The 14175-nt window shown below is 37.0% G+C and overlaps 1 long non-coding RNA gene across 1 annotated transcript in view; it reads right to left on the bottom strand.

The window, feature by feature from the left end:
* Nucleotides 1–2579: 2579 nt before the first annotated feature.
* Nucleotides 2580–14175, bottom strand: part of LOC126941019 (uncharacterized) — a 70808-nt gene continuing 59212 nt past the window's right edge. Inside the window, exon 3 of the long non-coding RNA XR_007721050.1 lies at nt 2580–2742. This is a non-coding gene — a long non-coding RNA (uncharacterized LOC126941019). The remainder of the gene's footprint in view (nt 2743–14175) is intronic.

Here is a 14175-nt window from a genome sequence, read left to right on the forward strand (position 1 = left end):
TTTATAGTAATTACTGAGTACCTATTATTTATGCCAAAGACTGTATGAGGAATTAGGACTCAAACATGAGTGATGTATTATTTCTGTCCCCTAAGCTTGCAATCTAGAGAAAGAAGCAAACAATAAGAAACTGATTTTACATCATCAAATGACAAATACTATATAAGATGTTCAGATACAATACATGGCAACACCTAGGGGAGACATTCGGGCCCTGTTCTAAATAATTTCCTCTACTTAAAACGTACTTCTCCACTCCTTACTTTGCACCCATACTCCTTTACCATCATGGTAACTTACTCACTCTAAAGAACTAAGCTCAATGCTAACCTTCTCTGATACCACCTTTGCTCTACATCTCAGTCAAATGTAGCTGCTATATGTCCTCTATGCCCATGTTAGCCCATGCTTGCATTGCTATAATGAAATACCTGAGGCTGGGTAATTTGAAAATAGGTTTAACTGGCTCACAGTTCTGCAGGCTGTATAAGCATAGTTCCAGCATCTGCGCGTGGTGAGGGCCTCAGTAAGCTTCCAATCACAGCAGAAGGTGAAGGGAGAGCAAGCATGTCACATGGTGAGAGCGAAGCAAGAGAGAGAGGGAGGAGGTGCCAGACTCTTAAACAACCAGATCTTGCAAGAACTCACTCATTGTCCCAAGGAAAACGCCAAGCCATTCATGAGAGATCTGACCCCAGGACGCAAACACCTCCTACCAGGACCTGTCTCCACTGGGGATTACATTTCAATATGAGATTTGGAGGGGACAAACATCCAAATTTTATCAATGCCTACACCAAGGCTTAACATGTAGTTACGAAATTTGTAGCCTTTATTTTTTTCCCAAAGGAATGACTCTGAAGTGAGAACACTGATATTTTCCTGTATCAAGTTTTTCTAAGACATGTACCTTTCTTCTTGAAGAACCAAAAAATAGTGGCTGCTAGTCATATATAAACACTGACATTGAGTAGTTATTAACTTTAATTATTCACGATGTCTACACTATATAAATTAAACATGACATAAATACAACTTTTTCCAGCTTACTAGGGGAGCACTCTTAGTATACAGCAAGTTAATGCATTCTGTTTGATAGCTGGGGCGTATTGCCTGGTGAGCACCCACGTGACCATCAAGTGCTTATGAGGTTAATGCTAAATGTTTGGCTCTTTCCAGTTCTGTGATTTTAAAGAGAGAACCCTATCCATACTATATACATCTGCCTGGCTCACTAACATACAGTAATTTCCCATTTTTTTCATAAACTAGATTGTTAACTGCCATAAAAGATCTCCTTATTCAGAGACAACATTAAACAGCTACCTAAAGAAATACTAGTACTAGAGCAATATCCCCTTCACCAACCATCGTCTTGTTCAGTATTTTTCTTATCTTTTTAGTTTTCTTCTCCCCTCTTTTTCTTTTCTGTGTAGATTTTGAAACATCTTTTTGTTTTTTCTTTGAAATGGAGTCTCGCTCTGTCGCCCAGGCTGGAGAGCAGTGGTGCAATCTCGGCTCACTGCAACCCTCACCTGCCAGATTCAAGCAATTCTCCTACCTCAGCCTTCCGAGTAGCTGAGACTATGGGTGCATGCCACCACGCACCCATATTTTTTGGCTATTTTTTTTTTTTTTTGTATTTTTAGTAGAGACGGGTTTCATTGTGTTAGTCAGGATGGTCTCGATCTCCTGACCTCGTGATCCATTTGCTGTGGCCTCCCAAAGTGCTGGGATTACAGGGGTGAGCCACCATGGCCAGCTGAAACGTAGTATTTTTTATGGTGCTCAAGACCACTCCTCTTATTCAATTTATCTATCTTGGTATTCCTTGTTTCAGGCAAAAGAGTTACTTTAAATGTTTGACATGTAAATACAGATCAACATCTAAACACTACAATTAAAAGTCAGAGGGTATCTAAAATGATAAGTTAAAAAATAAATAAATAAAGTAAGTGAGGTTCTTACAGGCAACCTATAATTACTCTTTTTTTCTTTAAATGCCTGGCTTTATTAGCTTTAGATGTTTTTAGCTCATGCAAAGTCTCAAAATAATATTAAAAATTTACAGCAGAGTTGTTGTAGATCAAAATTTTACTTAAAATATTCAGAAGCATTTCCCCCTCTCTTAGCCAATCTAGTTGTTCCTCAAAACCCATATATGATAGAGTGAAATACACACACACACACACACACACACACACACACACACACTTCTCCATTTAGATTATCTAATCTAAGTATTGTAGATACAAAACAAGGACAGCAGGATTATCAATAAATGGATAAAATTATAAGTGCAAAATTTGTTTAGAAGCCATGGAGTATTATAATTAAAAATGAAACCCCAAAACAAGTAACCAATATCTTTGCTTTGGTTGATTGCTGTGTAATAGATCACCCTCAAAATTCAGTGGCTTAGGCTAGCACGTAATTATTCTCTCTCACACTTCCGTGTGTTGATTGGTCAATATGGTGGCTCTCACTTGGGGTCTCTCACTGAAGTCAAATAGCTGCTGGGGCTGGAGCTTGCTAAAGGCTTTATTGGCTTAGACATCTACAATAGCATCTACACTCACGTGTCTTCTCCTTGGCTGGGTTGATTGAAATAGCTGGAGAATGTCCATGTATCTCCATTTTCCCCATGTGGCTCCACTGCTTGGCTAGGTTGGGCATTTGCTCACAGCATGGTGTCTGCTGGCTTCTTCCAGAGTACTCATTCCAAGAGACCCAGGTAAAAATCTGCAAGGAATTTTATCATTTTATCTCAGAAGTCAGGCAGTATCACTTCTACCATGTTCTTCTGGTTAAAAACAAGGTACAGGGCCATCTCAGATTCAAGGAAAGGAGACTATACAGAAGTGTGTGTACTGAGAGGCACGGCTCAAGTGTGAGCTATTTCTGAAGACCAGCCAGTCTAGCCTCTACTAGTATTTACTTAATAATAGTGATAACCTTAATTTAATCCTAAATTTTATGTCCAAAAGGTGGTACCAAAATGGTTGACAGAGAATAGAAATGGACACATCCCTCAGTGGATTTTATAGGATAGTGTCTCACAAAAAGATATATTAGCAAGTGAAAAATGTATTTGATTTTTAAGTTTTCTGCATTTGTGAATAGTTCAAATACAAAGAAAATTTATAGATAATTCATAGGTCCTCCTTTCTGTCACTATTATCAATCACTATTCTTTAAAAAATACTTCTATAAAGAAGGTAATAAAAATATTTGTTTCATATTTCAATAAAAACGTTGTTTTAAGGAAAAGCATTTGATGCATTTAAGTCATACCTCATTTGCTTTGGTGCATATTCTAACAAGCAGCAGGTGGGCAATTAAAAAAAGTATTAAACAATAACATGTCTAAAAGATGGTATAGAAAAATGAGGAGTGCTATTCCTTCCTGTGACTACAAGGGATGTAACTAAATAGCCTAAGGCTTGAGGGAGCCATGTACGTCAAAGGAAACAAGCTCTCTACCACAACACGAAAAGGCATTCTTCAACTCTAAACTTTTATGTCTCCCTGCTGAAAAGGCCTATGTTGCTTACATTTGAGATCAGTATGACTATGCATACTAATAATATGACTTATTCCAGCAATCACTGTTTGGTTAGAATTTATAACTTGATTTGGACCTGACTAGAGATATGATTCTGTTCACTAATCCACTTTTGTCTTAGAACAAGCAGATTATGTTTGTCAGTTTTTGAATGCTATTAGGTTAATTTGATTTAGAAAAGCTAATTGGTTCAGTGTGTTATTTTTAAGAGGAAAAATGATTCCAAACCTAAGATAGACGATAGATGTGTGCTATCCTACACTGCTAGGAATGTCTTGAAGTGTTTATAGAGTCAAGAAAACTCCTCACATAGGTGGGTGCTTCACACGGCCCCAGGCATGAATCGGACACCCCCTGAGTGTCTGCAGTTTTGCAAATGTAATGCAAGAACAGAGTTTGCGGATTGCCTTAGAACAATGATTGTATTTTATTTTTTCTGCAATCATGTTAGAAAAGGAAAAACTAGCTTCTTAAATAACTAGGTAAGATGACATGCTTCAAGCTGGTCTAGTTCTTGAGGTCTCATTAAACCTAAAGATTATTCATCATGCTGTGAGTTTGAATTGCTCTTTACAAAACTTTTCGAGATGTCAGTTTAAACACGCAAGTGTACGGTATTCTAAGAAATGAGAGTTTTATAGCCTGTATTGATTCTTCTGTAAGTTTCAGGCATTCATACACTGCTTATAGTCTCTATTGCTTCAATGACTAATTTATATCTAAGCTGTATGAACATCATTTTCTTTAGCCAATAGTCAAATACTGTGTTCCATTGTTTAGCATTGGCAGTAGTGTTTCAACTGAGGAGATAAGCCACAACCCAGATAGTTTGTTGCATTATGGTATATTTTGGTTTGTAAATTGTCAGGGACAATAAATGTATGTTTTATCTTTCTTGACGTATCTGTTTTCAAAGTAAATAACAATGTTCAGATACTTCTCTATCTAAAGCAATAATCTCACCTCAACCCATGGAACTTTTTGTTACCGGTTATTTGGAGCGTAAGATGTTGGCTAATATGGATCAGAAAAGAAATATTTTATATCGAAGGAGAGAAATGTATCAGGATTTGTTTGTGGAAATAGAAGGCATGAAGCCGCTGAATTTCAGTGAATATTTACAAATCTCTATGTCATTCTGGAGGAATGAAGAGCTAAGGACAAGAAGATTGCAAAACATTTACTTTCTTGGGACTCCGTTTGAGGTGAGCCAGAAATGGAGTTGAGAATTGACAAGAGAGCAGAGAATTCAGCTGACAATAAATTGCAGAGGCCCAGTTCCTGGTTGTCCTGGTAACAGCACCACTTCCTTATAATAAGGGTTTTATTATGTGAAAAGACTTAAGCCAATGGAGCAACTACGGTTTAGAGGTAGAGCAATACATGGTCTGGATCAAGATTGGCAAATTACTGACACTGGCCTCTTTTTATATGGCCCTCAAGTTAAGAATGTTTTTTACATTTTAAAGGATTTTAAAAAAGGTTTTTGCCAATGCAGTAGGTATTCCTAGTAGCTACCAGGTCAGTGGAATTTGCTTAAAAATTCAATCAGTTGCTAGTTAATGTTATGAGATTAGAAATAAAGTACTCTGACCACTTTAAAACTAAATAAAACATTTTTTATTGTCTGCATTTTCTGTCTCCTTGTTTATAAACACAAAATCTGTACCAGTTATAACTCTTCACAGACATCTCCCTACTATATGAAATGTTAGTAGAAGTTTCATTTTCCCATTTACCTCATTAGTACTTCTAATCACCATGACTCAGAGACTACAATTCCTAAAAATGGAAGTGGTCAAGAAGTGGCATTGTTGAATAAGAACACATTTTATCTTGGTCAATACATCCCACGAAATGCTGGGGGTTGGATACTTCTACATCTAGTTGAATGTCAGAAGTCAGAGCCTGTTAATGCTTTTGCAAAGATAACTAGAAAAATCTAATAAACCAAAATTCTAGAGGAGAAAAAGTATATCTGAGGTGAGCTTACAATCACCTTAGGGGCATTTATCGATTCTGAGAGTGGGCTGAGGATCAGATTTAGCCCAGGCAAAACGTCTCCGTGGGAAGGTGAAGGGAGGAAAGTTGCGGGGTTGGGGGTTGGGATGTGGTGATGTGGGTGGGAGAGGGAAGAAAAGCATAAGCACTTTGGAGACCATGTGAAGCTGGAAACATAAATTCCAAACTTGAGGGACCTCACATGCACTGTCTGTTTTTCCCAAAGAACATTTGCTGAGTTTAGAAGCTGTGTCAGAGGCCGAGGAGTTTGGAAGAAAGCTTCTAAAGGTTGCAGTAAATCTCCCACAGTAGAGAGAAAATACAAATGTGTTGGCAAGAGGGCCTGTCTCATCTACATGCCAGTCTCCCCTTCAAGACATCTGTCTTATTTTGAAGTTGCATGCGGATGGAGTCTGGAGCTCTGTCCTAGGAAAATCAGGGCAGAGCTTAGTCATCTCCAGATATTCCAGAATGTAGACATAGACACTTTAATAGCAGTTAATCAAGAGCCTGGAAGGTCCCATGAAGAAATAGATGTAAACTGAACCTTACTAAAACTATAACCCCTCTTCAGTACAATTCAGTCCCTGATGGGCTTGAAGTGATCAATCCCTAATCCTAAATGCCTAGCGAAGGAAAGTGAGATAACTCTCTGATGAATAGCGAGGTCATCTGAAATCTTTGTAACTCACAATGTCTGGTTTATAATAAAAAATACTGATACGCGAATAAGCTATATATATATGTGTGTGTATATATATACACACACAAAAATATCCAGATATGTATATATCCAACAATATCCAGATATATGTGTATATATATCCAACAATATCCATATATATATATATTCAACAATATCCATGTGTGTATATATATCCAACCATGAAAATAAAAATAGGTAATAGAAGTTGACTCATTGATAAGTAAAACAAGAACTTTAAAATAACTAATAATTATGTATTTTTTTAAATAGAGGAACTCCATTTCCAGTTTCTGGTCTGGCATGTAAGAAGCTTGGAAGGCATCACTCCTGTTCACACAACAATAAAAAAACATAACAAACTGAAAGTCAACCATTTCTTTTTACATCCATTAGAGAATTGACATCATAGGGCAAATCACTGCCTCAGTAATTAGAGAGACAGGCAGACACAAAATCACAGCTTGAACAGAAACCCAAGGGCAGAAACCACCGCTGGAACCGGTACTGGAGTCAGAAAATCTCAATGACAGTTGGGAAACTGCTAGAGGGTACGTGTGTACAATTCTGAGGGTTAAAAAATCCCGTGGACTCAGTACGGGGAGGCCCTATCCTTTTACGAGTTTTACCTCCAGGAATTCTCTCAGGATCTCAAAGTCAAAATGGGGAAAAACCTCTACTTGATTTTGGAAGAGGAAAGGGGAAAGCAGCCATCTTGAAATACGACCAGATAATTCTATTCTTCTTAATAAGACCTGTTCTCAAAGGAAACAATTTCACTAGAGCCTAATTGACTTTAATTTTACCAGAGGCTGTCCAACCTGGGAGAAGGAAAATAACCAGCTGTAGCCTGCTCTAGCCTTTCACTTGGGGGAAGCAGTTTGCCCAGCTCTAGCCTCTCTCCACTTCCCATCCCACTGAAGAAGGGATAGGAACTGAGAAGCACTTATGAAGGTTATAACCCAAGGGTAGAGATTCCCTAAAGGCAAGAGACCTAAGTATAGAAACACAGAATACTTTCCATCTCCCCATATCTTACTACCACGTCAGTAGAGCTCCTGTGTAATAACAGGATAATATAACTAAAGAACTGCATATTAGACCTGATTTAAGAAGTCAGTAGGGAACCCCAAAGACATCAAGGGAGACAATATCATAAACACCAGAGGAAACTTTAGCTTCTGACACCTAAAGCTGCAGCTAACAGTAAACACAACCTAACCCCTAAAAGCCAGATAAAAATAAAACTTTACATTAGGAAACCTATTTCTAGTTACTTTTGCCCAGTATATTATGCCCAGCTTTCAACAAAATATTACAAGGCACAATAAAAGACAAAGACCACAGTTTTCAGAGATAGAAGAAGTACCAGAACCAGACACATAAATGGAAGATATATTGCAATTATCAGAAGGGGAACTTAAAACAAATATAATTAATATGCTAAGGGTTCTTATGGACAAAGTGGGAGACATTCAAGAACATGTGGGTAAGAAAAAATCAAAATCACATGCAAGAAATCAAAAACACTCGACTGGGCGTGGTGGCTCATACCTGTAATCCCAGCACTTTGGGAGGCTGAGGCAGGTGGATCACGAGGTCAAGAGATTGAGACTATCCTGGCCAACATGGTGAAACCCTGTCTCTACTAAAAACACAAAAATTAGCTGGGCATGGTGGCACACACCTGTAGTCCCAGCCACTCGGGAAGCTGAGGCAGGAGAATTGCTTGAACCTGGGAGGAGGAGGTTACAGTTAGCCGAGATGGCGCCACTGCACTCCAGCCTGGCAACAGAGTGAGATTTCATCTCAAAATAAATAAATAAATAAAATAAAAACTACTCTAACAGAATTAAAGATTGCCTGTGATGGCTTCCTCAATAGACTAAACATCGCCAAAGAGAAAAAGAATTAGCTTAAATTTATGTCAATAAAAACTTCTAAAATGGAAATGTGAAGAGAAAAAAGAATGGAAAAGATAGAACAGAATATCCAACAACTATGGGACCATTGCAGAAGCTGCAAAATATACACACTAGGAATACCAGAGAGAAAAGAGAGAGAAGAAGAAATGAAACAAATATTTGAAGCAATAATGAATGAGAATTTCACAAAACAAATGATAGAAACCAAATCACAGATCCAGGAAGCTCAGTGAACACTAAGAAAAATAAATGCCAAAAACATCTACATCTAGGCATGTCATATTCAACAGAAAAAAATTAAAAAAATACCTAGCAGACAAAGGAAATATATTGAAAGAAGCCAGGAGGTTGGGGGGAAACCTTACCTATAGGAAAGCAAGGGTAAAAGTTAGATCAGATTTCTCTTCAGTTACTATACAGACAAGAAGCAATTAGAGTAAAATATTGCAAATGTTAAAAGAAAAAACTACTAAGTCAGAATTCTGTATTTAGTGAAATTATCTTTCAAAAGTTAAATGTCATCAGTAGACGTGCCTTGTAAATAATATTAAAACATATCCTTCAAACTCATACACTGTTGGTGGGAATGTAAACTAGTACAACCGCTGTGGAGAAGAGTATGAAGGATTCTCAAAAAACTACAGATAGTTTTGATGGCCCAAAAATCCCACTCCTGGGAATTATCCAAAGGAAAGGACATCTGTATATCATAGAGATATCTGCACCCCCATGTTTATTGCAGCACTATTCATAATAGCCAAGATATGGAATCAACTTAGGTGTCCAACAGTAGATGAATGGATTAAAAAGGTGATACACACACACACACACACACACACACATACATACATACATACATGCACACAGTGGAATACTGTTTAGACATTTAAAAAAATGAGATCCTATCATTTGCTGTAACGTGGATGGAACTGGAGGGATTATATTAAGTGAAATAAGCCAGGAGTAGAAACTTACACACTGCATCTTCTCACTCATAAGTGGAAGCTAAAAAAAAAAAAAAAGTAAATATTATAGAAATAAAAAGTAGAACAGAGGATACTTGATGCTGGAAAAGGTATAGAGAAGGGGGGACACAGAGAGATTTGTTGAGGGACACAAAATTATAGCTAGATAGGAATAAGTTCTAGCGGTTTTTTTGTTTGTTTCTGAGACAGAGTCTTTCTCTGTTGCTCAGGCTGGAGTGCAGTGGTGCTATCTCGGCTCACTGCAATGTCTGCCTCCAAGGTTCAGGCAATTCTCCTGCCTCTGCCTCCTGAGTAGCTGGGAATACAGGCATACACCACCAGCTCAGCTAATTTTTGTAATTTTATTAGAGATGGGGTTTCACCATGTTGGCGAGTCTAGTCTCGAATTCCTGACCTCAAGTGATCCGCCCACCTTGGCCTCCCAAAGTGCTGGGGCTACAGGCACGAACCACTATGCACAGCCAGTTCTAGTGTTTTATACCACTGTAGGACGACTATAGTTAACAATCACATATATAATATGTAATTTCAAATAGATAGAAGGAGGATATTGAGTCTATGTTCACAGATGCCCACATTGAAAAGTTAGAAAGCTCTTAAATTAATGACCTAACAATGCAACTAGAGGAACCAGAAAAAAAGAACAATGCAACTGCAAAGGTAGTAGAAGAAAAGAAATAACAAAAATTAGAGAAGAACTGAATGAAATTGAGGCCCCCAAATCTATACAAAAGATCAATAAAACCGAGAGTTGTTTCTTCAGAAGAATAAACAATGTTGATAGACTGCTAGATAAAAAAAAAAAAAAAAAAAAAAAAAAAAAAAAAAAAAAAAAAAAAAAAAAAAAAAAAAAGAAGATCCAAACAAGCACAATTGGAAATGGTAAAGATGACATTACAACCAATCCCACGGAAATACAAAAGATCCTCAGAGACTGTTATGAACACCACTATGAACAGAATTTAGAAAATCTAGAGGAAAGGATAAATTATTGGATGCATACACAACCTCCCAAGTTTGAACCAGGAAGAAATTCGTACCTTGAACAGACCAAAAACAAATTTGGAAATTGAATCAGTAATAAAAAACCTACCAACCAAACAGAGCCTTGGATTAGATAAATTCACAGCTGAATTCTACTAGATTTACAAAGAACTGATACAAATCCTACTGAAACTATTACAAAAATCGAGGAGGATGTACTCCTCCCTACCTCATTCTGTGAAGCCAACATCAGTTTAATACCAAAATTTGGCAGAGACATGATAAAGAAAGAAAACTTCAAGCTAATTATCTCTGATGAATGTAGATGCAAAAATCCTCAACAAAATACTAGCAAGCTGAATCCAGCAGTACACTCAAAAGTTAATTCATCAAGATCAAGTAGGGTTTACTTCTAAAATGCAAGGTTGATTTAACAATGCAAATCAATAAATGTGTTTCACCACATAAACAGAATCAAAAACAAAAATCATTTCAACAGACACAGACAAAGCCTTCTATAAAATCCAACATCTCTTTATGATGACTCTCAGCAGACTAGGCATAGAAGGAGCAGACCTTAAAATAATAAGAGCCATCTATGACAGACCCACAGCCAACATCATACTGAATGGCAAAAGCTGAAACATTCCCCTTGAGAACTGGAACAAGACAAGTGTGCCCACTCTCACCATTCCTATTTAGCATAGTACCAAAAGCCCTAGCTAGAGCAATAAGGCAAGAGAAAGAAAAAAAGGCATCCGAATAGAAAAAGAAGAAGTCAAATTATGACTCTTCACCGATGATATTATCCCATACTTAGGATAGCCCTAAAGACTCTGCCAAAAGGCTCCTGGAACTGATAAATGAATTAAGTAAAGTTTCAGGATACAAAATCAATGTACAAAAATCAGCAGCATTTTTATGTACCAATGACATTCTAGCTGAGAACCAAATCAAGAACACAATCCCATTTATACTAGCCACAATGAAAATGAAGAGTGTAGGAATTCATTTAACCAAGGAGGTGAAAGATCTCAACAACAACAACAAAACCTAAAACACTGCTGAAAGAAAGAAATCAGAGATGACACAAATAATTTGAAAAGATTGCATGCTCATGGATTGGAGGAATCAATATAGTTAAAATGGCCATACTACCCAAAGCAATTTACAGATTCAATGCGATCCTTATCAAAATACCAATGTCATTTTTCACAGAATTAGAAAACTCTATTCTAAAATTCATTTGGAACCAAGAAAGAGCCTGAATGGCCAAAGCAATCCTAAGTGAAAAGAACAAAGTCAGAGGCATCATATCACTTGACTTCAAACTATACTTTAAAGCTATAGGAATCAATACAACATGATACCAGTACAAAAACAGACATGTAGAGCAGTGGAACAGAATAGAGAACCTAGGAATAAACTGGCACATCTACAACCATCTTCAACAAAATTAACAAACATAAGCTATAGGAAAAGGACTCCCTAGTCAACAAATGATGTTAGCATAACTGACTAGCCATATGCAGAAGCATAAAACTGGACCCTTACATCTCACTACATGCAAAAATTAACTCAAGATGGATGAAAGGTTTAAGTGGGATACCTCAAATTATTAAAATCCTAGAAAAAATCTAGGAAATACCATTCTCAACACAGGCTTTGGAAAATAATTTATTGCTAAGTCCAAAAGGCAATTTCAACAAAATAAAAATTGATAAGTAGGACTTAAGTAAACTAAATATCTTCTGCACAGCAAAAGGAATTACCAATGGAGTAAACAGACAGCCTATAGAATGGGAGAAAATATTTGCGAACTATACATCTGACAGATCTCCAATATCCAGAATAGACAAGGAACTGAAGCAAACCAACAAGCAAAAACCAAAAAATCCTATTAAAAAATGGGCAAAGGACATAAACAGACACTTCACAAAATGAGACATACAACTGTCCAACAAACATTAAAAAATTCTCAACATCACTAATCATTAGAGAAATACATATCAAAACCACAACAAGATATCATCTCATACCAGTAAGAATGGCAAGAATTTAAAAGTCAAAAACAAAACAAAACAAAACAGATGCTGGTGAGGCTGAGGAGAAAAGGAAATGCATATACACTGTTGGTGGAAATGCAAACTATTTCAGCCACTGTGGAAAGCCGTTTGATTTCTCAGATAACTTGAAATGGGATTGCCATTTGACCCAGCAATCTCACTTCTTGGGTATATACCTAAAGAAAAATAATTCATTCTATCAAAAAGACACAAGCACCTATATGTTCATTGCACTACTATTCATTATAACAAAGAAATGGAATCAACTCAGGTACCCATCAAAGGTAGATTGGATAAAGAAAATGTGGTACATATACACCATGGAATATTACACAGCCATAAAAAGAATGAAATCATGTCCTTTAAAAAGAATGAAATCATGTCCTTTGCAGTAACATGGATGGAGTTGGAGACCATTATCCTAAGTGAATTAACATAAGAACAGCAAACCAAATACTGCATGTTCTCACTTATAAGTAGGAGCTAAACATTGAATACACATGAATGTAAAGATAGCAACAATAGACACTGGGGACCACTAGACAGTGGAGGGTGGGACAGGAGTGTAGGCTGAAGAACTATCTGTTGGGTACTATGCTTACTTTCTGGGAGATGAAATCACTGGGACTCCAAGCTTCAGCATCATGCAATTTGCCTATGTAATAAACCTGCATGTGTACCCTATAATTTATAATAAAAATTGAAATTATTAAAACAATGTTATTTTTTACTTAATTTTTTGTTGTTGTTGTCGAAACTAAGACCAAACATACACATTAGCCTGTTAGCATAGGCTTGCATGGGTCAAGATCATCAATATTACTGTCTGCCACCTCCACACCTTGTCCCACTGGAAGGTGTTCAGGGGCAATAAGATGCATGGAGCTGTCATCTCCTACGATAACAATGCCTTCTTCTGGAATCCCTCCCAAAGGACCTGAGGTTGTTTTACATTTAAGATATTTTTAATGAGTACACTAAAAAATAACAATACAAAGTATGGTGCATATACATAAACCAGAAACATAGTAGTTTATTATCAAGTATCATATACTGTATATAATTGTATGTGTTGGCCTTTTATACAATCGGCAGTACAGTAGGTTTGTTTACACGAACATCACCGCAAACATGTCATTAATGTGTTGCACTACAAAGTTATGATGGCTGAGATGTCATCAGACTATAGGAATTTTTTGGCTCCATTATAATCTTATGGAACCACCATTGTGTATGTGGTCACTGACTGAAGCATCATTATACAGTGTGTGACTGTACATCTATGGCAGGAATATTACAGAAGTGATGTTTTCCTCTCATTGCATCCTATTGGGTGGCACTTGATTTTGACATATCCTATTACTTATTATGTTCATTTTGATTATTTGATTAAAGTGGTGTCTCTCCAGCTTTTCCATTGTAAAAGTAAGCCATTTCCACTTTACACTGAATAGGCATTGTGGGTAGAAGTGCTTTGAAACTATAAGATTCCTCTTCTTCATCAAACTGTTAATGAATTCACTTGTGTCAGTAAGGGGTTCATCGTTTTCTATTTAATTTAATGGGTTATGATCCATTGCTGTCATTATTTTAAATCAACTTTGTCAACTAAGACATAATTACATATTATGAAATATAGCTGTTTTAGATATATGGGTTGATGAGTTTTTAAGAATAAGTGCACCTATGTAAACACCACACCAATCAACATATAGAAATTTTTCTTTCTTTCTTTTTCCTTTATTTATTTATTTATTTATTTTTGAGTGGAGTTTGGCTCTGTCGCCCAGGCTGGAGTGCAGAGGCGCTATCTCAACTCACTGCAAGCTCCACCTCCGGGGTTCACGCCATTCTCCTGCCTCAGCCTCCCGAGTACCTGGGACTACAGGCACCCACCACCACACCCGACTAATTCTTTGTACTTTTAGTAGAGATGGGGTTTCAC

The sequence above is a fragment of the Macaca thibetana genome, chromosome 18 (genome assembly GCF_024542745.1).
Source record: "Macaca thibetana thibetana isolate TM-01 chromosome 18, ASM2454274v1, whole genome shotgun sequence".
NCBI lineage: Eukaryota > Metazoa > Chordata > Mammalia > Primates > Cercopithecidae > Macaca > Macaca thibetana.